At 46.9% G+C, this 14,712-nt stretch overlaps 1 protein-coding gene across 3 annotated transcripts in view; it reads right to left on the bottom strand.

Moving 5' to 3' along the window:
* UVSSA (UV stimulated scaffold protein A) overlaps positions 1-14,712 on the bottom strand; it is a 109,461-nt gene that overhangs the window by 19,518 nt on the left and 75,231 nt on the right. The window lies entirely within an intron of this gene.

Below are 14,712 nucleotides of genomic sequence, written 5' to 3'. Positions count from 1 at the left end.
CCGGTTAAGCAACTTTTGCACAGATTACAGCGCATGCCCACAAACATTTTTTATAGCATTCAATGCTTTCAGCTCACCACCTCCACCCTGCACTGTGACTTCTGCACAAATTACAGAGCATGCCAACAACCCCTTTCAATACAATTTAATGGTTACAGCTCACCTTCTCCTATCTCATCGGCGACTATAGCACAGAGCATATCCACAACACTTTTCCATAGAAATCAATAGTTACAGATCACAGAGCATGCCCACTACATTTTACTACAGAAGTCCATAGTTGATGGTCGGAAATCACCTCTCTGCACAGTCACCTCTGCACAGTTAATTAAAACGAGCTTTAACAGCGGGTCAACAGAAGTCCTCCTAAAGTCACAGACCCCTGATCTACAGGCTGAAAGCCAAAAGAAGTGGGAAGTCTAAAGCTCTGTATCAGACAAATGGAGCCCCCACGCCTCTACTTATTTAACCCCTTTGTGACCGGGCCAATCCCCCACGCCTCTACTTATTTAACCCCTTTGTGGCCGGGCCAATTGTTTAAATTCTGGCCAATGTCACTTTATGTGGTCATAAGTCCGGAACGCTTCAACAAATCCCAGTGATTTTGAGACTGTTTTTTCATGGCACATTATAATTTATGATAGTGGTAAATTTAGATTGATATGTTTTGTGTTTATTTATAAAAAATATCAGAAACTTGACAAAAATGTAAAAAAAAAAAATTGCAATTTTCAAACTTTGAATGATTATCCCTTTAATCCAGATAGTCATATCACACAAAAACATTAATAAATAACATTTCCCACATGTCTGCTTTACATCAGCACCATTATTAAAACGTAATTAGGAGGTTTAAAAATGTAGCAATAATTTTTCTTTTTTTCAAGGCAATTTACAAAATTTATTTTTTTTTGAGGGACCTATCCAGGTTTGAAGTGACTTTAGGGGTGCTATACATTGGAAAACCCCAAACATGATACCATTTTAAAAACTGCACCCCCTGACATATTGAAAACTGCTGTCAGGTAGTTTATTAACCCTTCAGGTGATTTTCAGGAATTAATGCGAAGTGGTATAGCCGGAATGAAAAAGTGTTTGTTTACCACCTAAATGTCACTAACTTCTGAACTGACCGCTATAGCCGGGAGACTCTAAGGGCCCCGTCACACATAGCGACTCACCAGCGATCCCGACAACGATATCAACTTGTCAGGATCGCTGGTGTGTCGCTCCATGATAGAAAATAAAATTTTCTCAGCTTTTGAAAATGGAATCTCCAGCAGAAAGTCTTCCCATACCCTCCTGCATCTTTCCTAGCTGTAATCTGGTCACTGCGGCCGGCCGCGGATGGAAATAAATTATGTTTTGTTAGTTTGTCAGATGTGTAGTAATACGCTGTGAGGTTCAGAGGTGTGCCCTCTATTTTATGGCCAGGCATAAAAGTGAGAGCATGCAGCGAGCACGCGACAGCCGGTGAAATATGCTTTTGATTTCACCTGTGACTTGAATAACAGCTGTAAAATAAAAATGCCAAGACTCCCGACATGTGCCAGGTGAAGTGGGGAAACGGACATAGCTGCTGCTACAACTACCCCTACAACAGCCGCAGCAAAAGATTTTCACTTTTTTTGCTTTGGTTTTTTTTTTTTTTTAGAAAATGGTATTAGAGCTGCCATGATGGAAAACCAAGCTGTACTACAGGGCCGTGATATTAGGAGTATTCTGTCTGGCTGTGACCTGCGTTACAAACGGAGGACGAAATCTCTTATTCCCTTTAAAGCAGTGACGTCAAACTTCAATAATAAAACTTCAAAAATAAAAGCTTGGATAAATATAAAAGGTTGGTCGGCGACTTTATTAAAGAATGTCTACATCTGAGGAAGTTTTTCCTTATCAAATATAACGATTAACTTTTTCATATGGAAACAAACTTCCAGGGACAAACTAAATTTTAATGAGTAGATCTTGGAATGAAATAATGAAGTAGTATAATGTTATGTAAGAGCAGTAAAAAGAAAAAAATCACCCTGACAAAGAATGGTGACCCCATCACAGTATGAGTCTCAAACTGTAGTCTACAAAGAGCCCCCCACACAGTGCAATGGCCCCACACAGTGCAATGGCCCCACACAGTGCAATGGCCCCACACAGTGCAATGGCCCCACACAGTGCAATGGCCCCACACAGTGCAATGGCCCCACACAGTGCAATGGCCCCACACAGTGCAATGGCCCCACACAGTGCAATGGCCCCACACAGTGCAATGGCCCCACACAGTGCAATGGCCCCACACAGTGCAATGGCCCCACACAGTGCAATGGCCCCACACAGTGCAATGGCCCCACACAGTGCAATGGCCCCACACAGTGCAATGGCCCCACACAGTGCAATGGCTCCACACAGTGCAATGGCCCCACACAGTATAATGGCCCCACACAGTATAATGGCCCCACACAGTATAATGGCCCCACACAGTATAATGGCCCCACACAGTATAATGGCCCCACACAGTATAATGGCCCCACACAGTATAATGGCCCCACACAGTATAATGGCCCCACACAGTATAATGGCCCCACACAGTATAATGGCCCCACACAGTATAATGGCCCCACACAGTATAATGGCCCCACACAGTATAATGGCCCCACACAGTATAATGGCCCCACACAGTATAATGGCCCCACACAGTATAATGGCCCCACACAGTATAATGGCCCCACACAGTATAATGGCCCCACACAGTATAATGGCCCCACACAGTGCTCCACACAGTATAATGGCCCCACACAGTGCTCCACACAGTATAATGGCCCCACACAGTGCTCCACACAGTATAATGGCCCCACACAGTCCTCCACACAGTATAATGGCCCCACACAGTCCTCCACACAGTATAATGGCCCCACATAGTCCTCCACACAGTATAATAGGCCCCATATAATGCTCCATACAGTATAATGGCTCCACATAGTGCTCCATACAGTATAATGGCCCCACACAGTATAATGGCCCTACACAGTGCTCCATACAGTATAATGGCCCCACACAGTATAATGGCCCCACACAGTATAATGGCCCCACACAGTATAATGGCCCCACACAGTATAATGGCCCCACACAGTATAATGGCCCCACACAGTATAATGGCCCCACACAGTATAATGGCCCCACACAGTATAATGGCCCCACACAGTATAATGGCCCCACACAGTATAATGGCCCCACACAGTATAATGGCCCCACACAGTGCTCCACACAGTATAATGGCCCCACACAGTGCTCCACACAGTATAATGGCCCCACACAGTCCTCCACACAGTATAATGGCCCCACACAGTCCTCCACACAGTATAATGGCCCCACATAGTCCTCCACACAGTATAATAGGCCCCATATAATGCTCCATACAGTATAATGGCTCCACATAGTGCTCCATACAGTATAATGGCCCCACACAGTATAATGGCCCTACACAGTGCTCCATACAGTATAATGGCTCCATACAGTGCTCCATACAGTATAATGGCCCCACACGGTCCTCCACACAGTATAATGGCCCCACATAGTCCTCCATACACTATAATGGCACCACATAGTGCTTCATACAGTATAAGAGGCCCCATATAATGCTCCATACAGTATAATGGCTCCACATAGTGCTGCATACAGTATAATGGCCCCACAAAGGTTGCAGGATTTGGGAATGTTTAGTTTGCAAAAGAGAAGACTGAGAGGAGACTTAATAGCTGTCTACAAATATCTAAAGGGCTGTCACACTGTAGAAGGATCATCTTTATTCTCATTAGCACAAGGAAAGACTAGAAGCAATGGGATGAAACTGAATGGGAGGAGACACAGATTAGATATTAGAAAAAACTTTTTGACATTAGAGTGATCAATGAGTGGAACAGGCTACCACGAGAAGTGGAGAGTTCTCCTTCAATGAAAGTCTTCAAACAGAGGCTGGACAGACATCTGACTGGGATGATTAAGCGAATCCTGCTTTGAGCAGGGGGTTGGACCAGATGGCCCAGGAGGTCCCTTCCAACTCTACGATTCTATGATTCTATAGTGCTCTATACAGCATAATGGCACCACATAGTGCTCCACACAGTATAATGGCCCCACACAGTATAATGGCCCCACACAGTATAATGGCCCCACACAGTATAATGGCCCCACACAGTATAATGGCCCCACACAGTATAATGGCCCCACACAGTATAATGGCCCCACACAGTGCTCCACACAGTATAGTGGCCCCACACAGTGCTCCACACAGTATAATGGCCCCACACAGTGCTCCACACAGTATAATGGCCCCACACAGTGCTCCACACAGTATAATGGCCCCACACAGTGCTCCACACAGTATAATGGCCCCACACAGTGCTCCACACAGTATAATGGCCCCACACAGTGCTCCATACAGTAGAATGGCCCCCACATAGTGCTCCACACAGTATAATGGCACCACATAGTGCTTCATACAGTATAATGACCTCACACAATGCTCCATACAGTATAATGGGCCTCACATTGCTCCATATAGTGCTCCATACAGAATAATGGCCCCACCTAGTGCTCCATACAGAATAATGTCCCCACCTAGTGCTCCATACAGAATGGCCCCACCTAGTGCTCCATACAGAATGGCCCCACCTAGTGCTCCATACAGAATGGCCCCACCTAGTGCTCCATACAGAATGGCCCCACCTAGTGCTCCATACAGAATAATGTCCCCACCTAGTGCTCCATACAGAATAATGTCCCCACCTAGTGCTCCATACAGAATGTCCCCACCTAGTGCTCCATACAGAATAATGTCCCCACCTAGTGCTCCATACAGAATAATGTCCCCACCTAGTGCTCCATACAGTACAGTATAATGGTCCCAGCTAGTGCTCCATACAGTATAATGGTCCCACATAGTGTTCCATACAGTATGATGGCCCCACATAGTGCTCCATACAGTATGGTCCCAAATAGTGTTTCATACAGTATAATGGACCTCACATAGCTCCATATAATGCTCCATAGAGTAAAATGAGCCCCATATAGTGCTCCATACAGTATAATGGTCCCACATACTGCTCCATACAGTTTAAGCACCCACATAGTGCTCCATACAGTATAATGGACCTCACGTAGCTCCATACAGTAAAATGAGCCCCATATAGTGCGCCATACAGTATAATGGCCTTACATAGTGCTCCATACAGAATTATTTTTTTTTAATCACCTCTGTTCGTTCCCCTGCTGCTCAGGTGTCTTCAGATCCTCTGTATATCTCTGTAGAGTGGGTGCTTTGCAATGACATCATTGGGAACGCTGCTTTCAACTGGATCAGTATCTAGGATGCCGATATAGTTGAAAGTGGCCAAACACTCACCCTGCGGGCCAGATTTGGCCCTGTAGACTGGAGTGTAACATATGTGCTTTAACGTGTTGATGGCATTTTTTTTTTTTTTTTTTTTTATATGATGTCACTTTAGTGTTCTGTGCTGGTGAGGAGAAGCAAGGATTCAATGGATTTATCTGTTCTGTGGTTTGTAGGAAACGGCATACAGTGGCTTCTCTATATACCATACGATTTTTTTTTTATTGTTTGCCTATGCATGACATGGCATAGCAGAATGTACTAATAGGTACACATATACTGTGCACAAAAGTGGTCTGTGTAAGAGTACAGTAGCTTCCCCAACCATAAATTCCATGTTAAAACAATGTATACCAGACAGTGTACTTTTTTTTTTTATTGCATTCCTATGTATGAAAGAGCACAAAAGACTATTAGTATATTACAGCTATCCTGTGGATAAAGAGTGGATTCTTGGAAACTGTGGTCTATAGTGGCTTCTGCAACCATTAAGTACCCATATTCAAAATATATAATATAATATAATATAATATAATATATATATATATATATATATACACACACACACACACACACACACACACAGACACAGTGCCTACAAGTAGTATTCAACCCCCTGCAGATTTAGCAGGTTTACACATTCGGAATTAACTTGGCATTGTGACATTTGGACTGTAGATCAGCCTGGAAGTGTGAAATGCACTGCAGCAAAAAAGAATGTTATTTATTTGTTTAATTTTTTTTAAATTGTGAAAAGTTTATTCAGAGGGTCATTTATTATTCAACCCCTCAAACCACCAGAATTCTGTTTGGTTCCCCTAAAGTATTAAGAAGAAGTATTTCAGGCACAAAGAACAATGAGCTTCACATGTTTGGATTAATTATCTCTTTTTCCAGCCTTTTCTGACTATTTAAGACCCTCCCCAAACTTGTGAACAGCACTCATACATGGTCAACATAGGAAAGACAAAAGGAGCATTCCAAGGCCATCAGAGACAAGATCGTGGAGGGTCACAAGGCTGGCAAGGGGTACAAAACCCTTTCCAAGGAGTTGGGTCTACCTGTCTCCACTGTTGGGAGCATCATCCGGAAGTGGAAGACTTATGGAACTACTGTTAGCCTTCCACGGCCAGGACAGTCTTTGAAAGTTTCCTCCCGTGCCGAGGCCAGGCTTGTCCGAAGAGTCAAGGCTAAACCAAGGACAACAAGGAAGGAGCTCCGGGAAGATCTCATGGCAGTGGGGACATTGGTTTCAGTCAATACCATAAGTAACGTACTCCACCGCAATGGTCTCCGTTCCAGACGAGCCCGTAAGGTACCTTTACTTTCAAAGCGTCATGTCAAGGCTCGTCTACAGTTTGCTCATGATCACTTGGAGGACTCAGACAGACTGGTTCAAGGTTCTCTGGTCTGATGAGACCAAGATCGAGATCTTTGGTGCCAACCACACACGTGACGTTTGGAGACTGGATGGCACTGCATACGACCCCAAGAATACCATCCCTACAGTCAAGCATGGTGGTGGCAGCATCATGCTGTGGGGCTGTTTCTCAGCCAAGGGGCCTGGCCATCTGGTCCGCATCCATGGGAAGATGGATAGCACGGCCTACCTGGAGATTTTGGCCAAGAACCTCCGCTCCTCCATCAAGGATCTTAAGATGGGTCGTCATTTCATCTTTCAACAAGACAACGACCCAAAGCACACAGCCAAGAAAACCAAGGCCTGGTTCAAGAGGCAAAAAATCAAGGTGTTGGAGTGGCCTAGTCAGTCTCCTGACCTTAACCCAATTGAAAACTTGTGGAAGGAGCTCAAGATTAAAGTCCACATGAGACACCCAAAGAACCTAGATAACTTGGAGAAGATCTGCATGGAGCAGTGGGCCAAGATAATTCCAGAGACCTGTGCCGGCCTGATCAGGTCTTATAAAAGACGATTATTAGCTGTAATTGCAAACAAGGGTTATTCCACAAAATATTAAACCTAGGGGTTGAATAATAATTGACCCACACTTGTATGTTTAAAATTTATTAAAATTTAACTGGAGCAACATAACTTTTTGGTTTGTAAGATTTATGCATCTGTTAATAACTCCTGCTCTTGTGTGAAGTTTGAAGGCTCTAACTTATTTGCATCTTATCAAACCTGCTAAATCTGCAGGGGGTTGAATACTACTTGTAGGCACTAATATATATATATATATATATATATATATATATATATATATATATATATATATATATATATATATATATATATCCCCCTCACCCCCCTATCCTGGTATACATAGACCCCTCACCCACCCCTTTCGTTGTATGCATGGTCCCCTCACCCACCCCTTTCGTTGTATGCATGGTCCCCTCACACCCCCCTTTTGAGGTATACATGGTCCCCTCACCCCCCTTTTGAGGTATACATGGTCCCCTCACCCCCCTTTTGAGGTATACATGGTCCCCTCACCCCCCTTTTGAGGTATACATGGTCCCCACACCCCCCTTTTGAGGTATACATGGTCCCCACACCCCCCTTTTGAGGTATACATGGTCCCCACACCCCCCTTTTGAGGTATACATGGTCCCCTCACCCCCCTTTTGAGGTATACATGGTCCCCTCACCCCCCTTTTGAGGTATACATGGTCCCCTCACCCCCCTTTTGAGGTATACATGGTCCCCTCACCCCCCTTTTGAGGTATACATGGTCCCCTCACCCCCCTTTTGAGGTATACATGGTCCCCTCACCCCCCTTTTGAGGTATACATGGTCCCCTCACCCCCCTTTTGAGGTATACATGGTCCCCTCACCCCCCTTTTGAGGTATACATGGTCCCCTCACCCCCCTTTTGAGGTATACATGGTCCCCTCACCCCCCTTTTGAGGTATACATGGTCCCCTCACCCCCCTTTTGAGGTATACATGGTCCCCTCACCCCCCTTTTGAGGTATACATGGTCCCCTCACCCCCCTTTTGAGGTATACATGGTCCCCTCACCCCCCTTTTGAGGTATACATGGTCCCCTCACCCCCCTTTTGAGGTATACATGGTCCCCTCACCCCCCTTTTGAGGTATACATGGTCCCCTCACCCCCCTTTCGAGGTATACATGGTCCCCTCACCCCCCTTTCGAGGTATACATGGTCCCCTCACCCCCCTTTCGAGGTATACATGGTCCCCTCACCCCCCTTTCGAGGTATACATGGTCCCCTCACCCCCCTTTCGAGGTATACATGGTCCCCTCACCCCCCTTTCGAGGTATACATGGTCCCCTCACCCCCCTTTCGAGGTATACATGGTCCCCTCACCCCCCTTTCGAGGTATACATGGTCCCCTCACCCCCCTTTCGAGGTATACATGGTCCCCTCACCCCCCTTTCGAGGTATACATGGTCCCCTCACCCCCCTTTTGAGGTATACATGGTCCCCTCACCCCCCTTTTGAGGTATACATGGTCCCCTCACCCCCCTTTTGAGGTATACATGGTCCCCTCACCCCCCTTTTGAGGTATACATGGTCCCCTCACCCCCCTTTTGAGGTATACATGGTCCCCTCACCCCCCTTTTGAGGTATACATGGTCCCCTCACCCCCCTTTTGAGGTATACATGGTCCCCTCACCCCCCTTTCGAGGTATACATGGTCCCCTCACCCCCCTTTCGAGGTATACATGGTCCCCTCACCCCCCTTTCGAGGTATACATGGTCCCCTCACCCCCCTTTCGAGGTATACATGGTCCCCTCACCCCCCTTTCGAGGTATACATGGTCCCCTCACCCCCCTTTCGAGGTATGCGTGGTCCCCTCACCCCCCCTTTCGTGGTATACATGGTCCCCTCACCCCCCCTTTCGTGGTATACATGGTCCCCTCACCCCCCCTTTTGAGGTATGCATGGTCCCCTCACCCCCCCTTTTGTGGTATGCATGGTCCCCTCACCCCCCTTTTGAGGTTTGCATGGTCCCCTCACCCCCCTTTTGAGGTTTGCATGGTCCCCTCACCCCCCTTTTGAGGTATGCATGGCCCCCTCACCCCCCCCCCCTTTCGTGGTATACATGGTCCCCTCACCCCCCCTTTCGTGGTATACATGGTCCCCTCACCCCCCCTTTCGTGGTATACATGGTCCCCTCACCCCCCCTTTCGTGGTATACATGGTCCCCTCACCCCCCCTTTCGTGGCATACATGGTCCCCTCACCCCCCCTTTCGTGGTATACATGGTCCCCTCACCCCTATTAAACTGCACACATAAAACAAAAAAAAACAAAAACATTTATACTCGCCTTTCTTCCCTGTGTCCAGCGCTGTCCTGTTCTGGGCGTGTTGTGGTGCCGGACTCCGCGCCTGCGCAGTCCTCGCTTTCCGCTGCCATGTTCTTGAAGATACACTGCAGTGTGTGTACAACAAAATGGCAGCGGTAAGCGCGGACTGCGCAAGTGCCGATTCTGGCACCACAACACGCCCACTCCAGACACCTGAAGACACAAGACCCCGCGGCAACACCACCACCGGGTTTGGTAAGGTGTTGCGGAGATCGCGGTATGCGTTCATTGCTTACGCATTACCACGATCTCCTGGGGGTCTGTGTCACTGTGGGAGATGCTTCACTCTGGGTCCAGACTGTGCAGGCGTGTCACGCTTGCGCAGTCTATAAAGGTTTCAGACAGAGTGACGCTTAGCCCGTTATATTATAGATAGATATATATATTATAGATACATACATATATACCCACACACACATATATATATTTATTACACATACACTGTGCTCCAAATTATTATGCAAACAATATTTCCTCATATTTTCTCTAAATTACCTATATGAATTGCAGTCAGTTATTTTCCAGTCATCTAATATTCTAGTATAATTGAAATGTTTTTGAACAAACAGTATATTTTTAAAAATAAGAAACACTCAAAATGCATGTTCCAAATTATGCACAGCAGAGTTTTCAACCTTTTTATTTTTATTTTGAACAAAAAAATGGTCAATTGTGACATTATAAGCATTATCAGCTTATTACAAAATGAAATCAAACAGTTTTCAAGTCAAAACTTTATTCTCGGTGATGTTACATTTGCACATAGGACCCCTTGTTGGAATGAAGCTTCTGAACTCTCTCGTCTATTGAATTTGTCAGTTTTTGGATGGTTTGTGCTTCAATTGTTTTGCATGTGGACAGAATACCCTCCCAGAGCTGTTGCTTAGATCCAGAGGTCACACTAACGCCTGTCTGGGCGTCTATGACGCACAGGCAGGCGAAAAAATGCCTTCAGATTAGTACGATACGTCCACGGGACACATCGTTCTAACCTACAGAGGCAGCGAGTTAGACGGAGCTGGGGAAAGGGCAGTATCAGAGCTGCACTTGCGCTCAGTGACAGGCCGTCTACATTGCCCGCCGGAAGTGATACTTTCAACCAGCTCCTCTTATTTACTGTCCGGAAGTCCTTCCCTCTCCTTCTTACCGGAAGTATCCCCGCCCCCCACCACGGGCACCGGAAACACACTCGGCGCCCCGAGTTATTGTGCGCGGGAGAGCGAAAGATGGCGGCGAATATGTACCGGGTGGGCGGTGAGTGCCGGGTCCTCAGCCCTCGGGGACTGTGGGGAGGGCTGTGTGCTGCTCGTCCATGCTCCTGTCGGCTGTAATGGAGTGCGGGCCGCTGTGACCGGCCACAGGCCTCCGTGCTGCCTGCTCCCCTCACTGTGCTTCCTGTCCAGCCTGCAGGGGGCGCACGAGGCATGTTGTGTCCCTGTACGACCCCCGGGGGTCTCCCTTCTAGCAGTGGGTGATGTTCTGGAATCTTCTATATGTGAATGGACTGATTTCTGTCCGGGGCATTTTATCTCTTTAACGCCCCCAGTTTCTGGTCCCGGTTCTGTTCCGATTCCCGATTCATCTCCACAATATGGAAAAATCAGCAAAATCCGCGTCTGCGGAATGTTCCCCCTTCCAAAGTTGCAAGCGGATTTAAATCCCTTTTATAAGGTGTCTTCAGAGGTCGCATTAACGCCTGTCTGGGCATCTATGACGCACAGGCAGGCGAAAAAACGCCTTCAGATTAGTACGATACGTCCACGGGACACATCGTTCTAAGCTACAGTGGCAGCGAGTTGGACGGAGCTGGGGAAAGGGCAGTATCAGATGTTGTGGAGCGACTCGCGTCACCGCGGCGCGCCCTCTGTGCTTGTCTCTCAGCGGGTGGTAGCGTGCAGCAGCGGCCGTACGGACACGTGACCCGCGTGACTGACGTCATCGCAGCGCGCTCTCTGTGCATCTCAGCGTGTGTAGCATCAATTTTAATTCATACAAATTGCGTACTCCTCCGTGGTGAAAAATACTCCTCAAAAATATTGGGAGGAGTATTTTTACTCCTCTGAAAAATATGTAGCGCAACCTCTGCTTAGATGTGAGCTGCCTCCCGCCATCATAGACACTCCTTTTGATGATGCTCCAGAGGTTCTCAATGGGGTTGAGGTCAGGGGAAGATGGTGGCCACACCATAAGTTTGTCCTCTTTTATGCCCATAGCAGCCAGAGATGCAGATGTGTTATTTGCAGCATGAGACGGTGCATTATCATGCATGACAATGATCTTGCTGCGGAAAGCACGGTTCTTCCTCTTGAACCATGGCAGGAAGTGCGGTTTTAGAAACTCCACATAGATTATGGAGTTCATCTTTACCCCTTCAGGGATCCTAAAGGGGACGACAATCTCTCCCCATGATTCCAGCCCAAAACATTACTCTTCCTCCTCCTTGTTGGCGCCTTAGCCGTGTTTTCATGGGGTGTCCATCAACCAGCCATCCTCCACTCCATCCATCTGGACCATCGAGCGTTGCACGGCACTCATCGGTGAACAGTTTGGAAGTCAGTCTTCATGTATCGTTTGGCCCACTGGAGCCGTTTCTGCTTGTGTGCAGTGGATAGAGATGGTCTGCAGGATGGCTTACGCACAGCTGCAAATCTCTGAAGGACCCTGCATCTTGTTGTTCGGGGGACGTTGTAGGCACCAGCAGCTTCAAAAACTTGTCTGCTGCTATGACAAGGCATTTTTGCAGCTGCTCTTTTAACCTGACGCAATTGCATGTTGGAAAGAGTCCTCAATTTTTCCTCATCAGCACGCACACGTGTGTGCTGGGAATCAGCTACATACTTCTTGATTGTGCAGTGATCACGATGAAGTGTCTTGGCAATGTTGATTGTAGTCATGCCTTGACCTAAATGCTCCACTATTTGTTGCTTCTCAGCAGTCGACACATCCTTTTTCTTTCCCATTTTGGCAAAAAATGTAGGCTGCTTAATAATGTGGAACAGCCTTCATAAGTAGTCTTGCCTTTATTTGGAAACACCTGCCAAACTAATGTGCACAGGTATCTGCAATTGCTTTCAGTGATATAAAGAGCCCTGACACACATCACCATCAATGAGTGTAAAGCCCCCCCGTTACACACTGCGATATCGCTAGCAATATCACTGTAAAGTCACCGATTTTGTGACGTTGCAGCGATATTGCTAGCAATATCGCTGCATGTGATACTTACCTCCGACCGGCTCCCCCGCTGGTTATCGCTGATCGCGCGAGAAGCTCCTGGACCATTCCTCGTCGGCCACTTCCTGCTGGGCTTCCTGTGGCGCCGACGAGCGACGCGTGGAGGCGGGCGGGAGGACGCAGGATCGCCGTGTCTGACAGGTACGTAGCGACCCCTGACCCCAGCGATGCCGCTGGTGAGATCTGCCTGTTAGGCAGCTCACTAGCGACCACCTAGCGATGCACCAGCGATCCTGACCGCGTCATATCTATAGTCGGGATCGATGGTGCATCGCTAGGTGTAACGGTACCCTAAATGACAAACAAAAAAATTTTAACCTTATCACTCCTAAACTCTTTTTGCATAATGATTTGGAACACAATTTATATAGGCTTGATAAAGAAGGGTCACCGTCGAAACGTCGCCACCTGAGGATCATTAAAGTATCCACTTTTTTCACATTTAATTTGGAGTGCTGCCTATTTTTCTTGATTTATTAACTCGGTTGTTTGGACACTGCTGAACAAGTTTTGCACCAATTGTATAATTTTGGTAGTGCTGCTATAATATATATAAAGTGGCCAGTGAGTATATATATATATATATATATATATATATATATATATATATATACATACACACACACTCACTGGCCACTTTATTAGGTACACCATGCTAGTAACGGGTTGGACCCCCTTTTGCCTTCAGAGCTGCCTCAATTCTTCGTGGCAGAGATTCAACAAGGTGCTGGAAGCATTCCTCAGAGATTTTGGACCATATTGACATGATGGCATCACACAGTTGGCGCAGATTTGTCGGCTGCACATCCCTGATGCGAATCTCCCGTTCCACCACATCCCAAAGATGCTCTATTGGATTGAGATCTGGTGACTGAGGAGGCCATTTGAGTACAGTAAACTCATTGTCATGTTCAAGAAACCAATCTGAGATGATTCGAGCTTTATGACATGGCGCATTATCCTGCTGAAAGTAGCCATCAGATGTTGGGTACATTGTGGTCATAAAGGGATGGACATGGTCAGCAACAATACTCAGGTAGGCTGTGGCGTTGCAATGATGCTCAATTGGTACCAAGGGGCCCAAAGAGTGCCAAGAAAAAATTCCCCACACCATGACACCACCACCACCAGCCTGAACCGTTGATACAAGGCAGGATGGATCCATGCTTTCATGTTGTTTATGCCAAATTCTGACCCTACCATCCGAATGTCGCAGCAGAAATCGAGACTCATCAGACCAGGCAACGTTTTTCCAATCTTCTACTGTCCAATTTCGATGAGCTTGTGCAAATTGTAGCCTCAGTTTCCTGTTCTTAGCTGAGAGGAGTGGTACCCAGTGTGGTCTTCTGCTGCTGTAGCCCATCTGCCTCAAAGTTCGACGCACTGTGCGTTCAGAGATGCTCTTCTGCCTACCTTGGTTGTAACGGGTGGCAATTTGAGTCACTGTTGCCTTTCTATCAGCTCGAACCAGTCTGCCCATTCTCCTCTGACCTCTGGCATCAACAAGGCATTTCCGGCCACAGAACTGCCGCTCACTGGATTTTTTTTCTTTTTCGGACCATTCTCTGTAAACCCTAGAGATGGTTGTGCGTGAAAATCCCAGTAGATCAGCAGTTTCTGAAATACTCAGACCAGCCCTTCTGGCACCAACAATCATGCCACGTTCAAAGGCACTCAAATCACCTTTCTTCCCCATACTGATGCTCGGTTTGAACTGCAGGAGATTGTCTTGACCATGTCTACATGCCTAAATGCACTGAGTTGCCGCCATGTGATTGGCTGATTAGAAATTAAG

The sequence above is a fragment of the Dendrobates tinctorius genome, unplaced genomic scaffold (genome assembly GCF_039654945.1).
Source record: "Dendrobates tinctorius isolate UK_male_01 unplaced genomic scaffold, ASM3965494v1 ptg000039l, whole genome shotgun sequence".
In the NCBI taxonomy this organism is placed as follows: Eukaryota; Metazoa; Chordata; class Amphibia; order Anura; family Dendrobatidae; genus Dendrobates; species Dendrobates tinctorius.
Note: the sequence above shows the minus strand (reverse complement) of the source record. Positions and strands in the feature narration are given on the sequence as shown.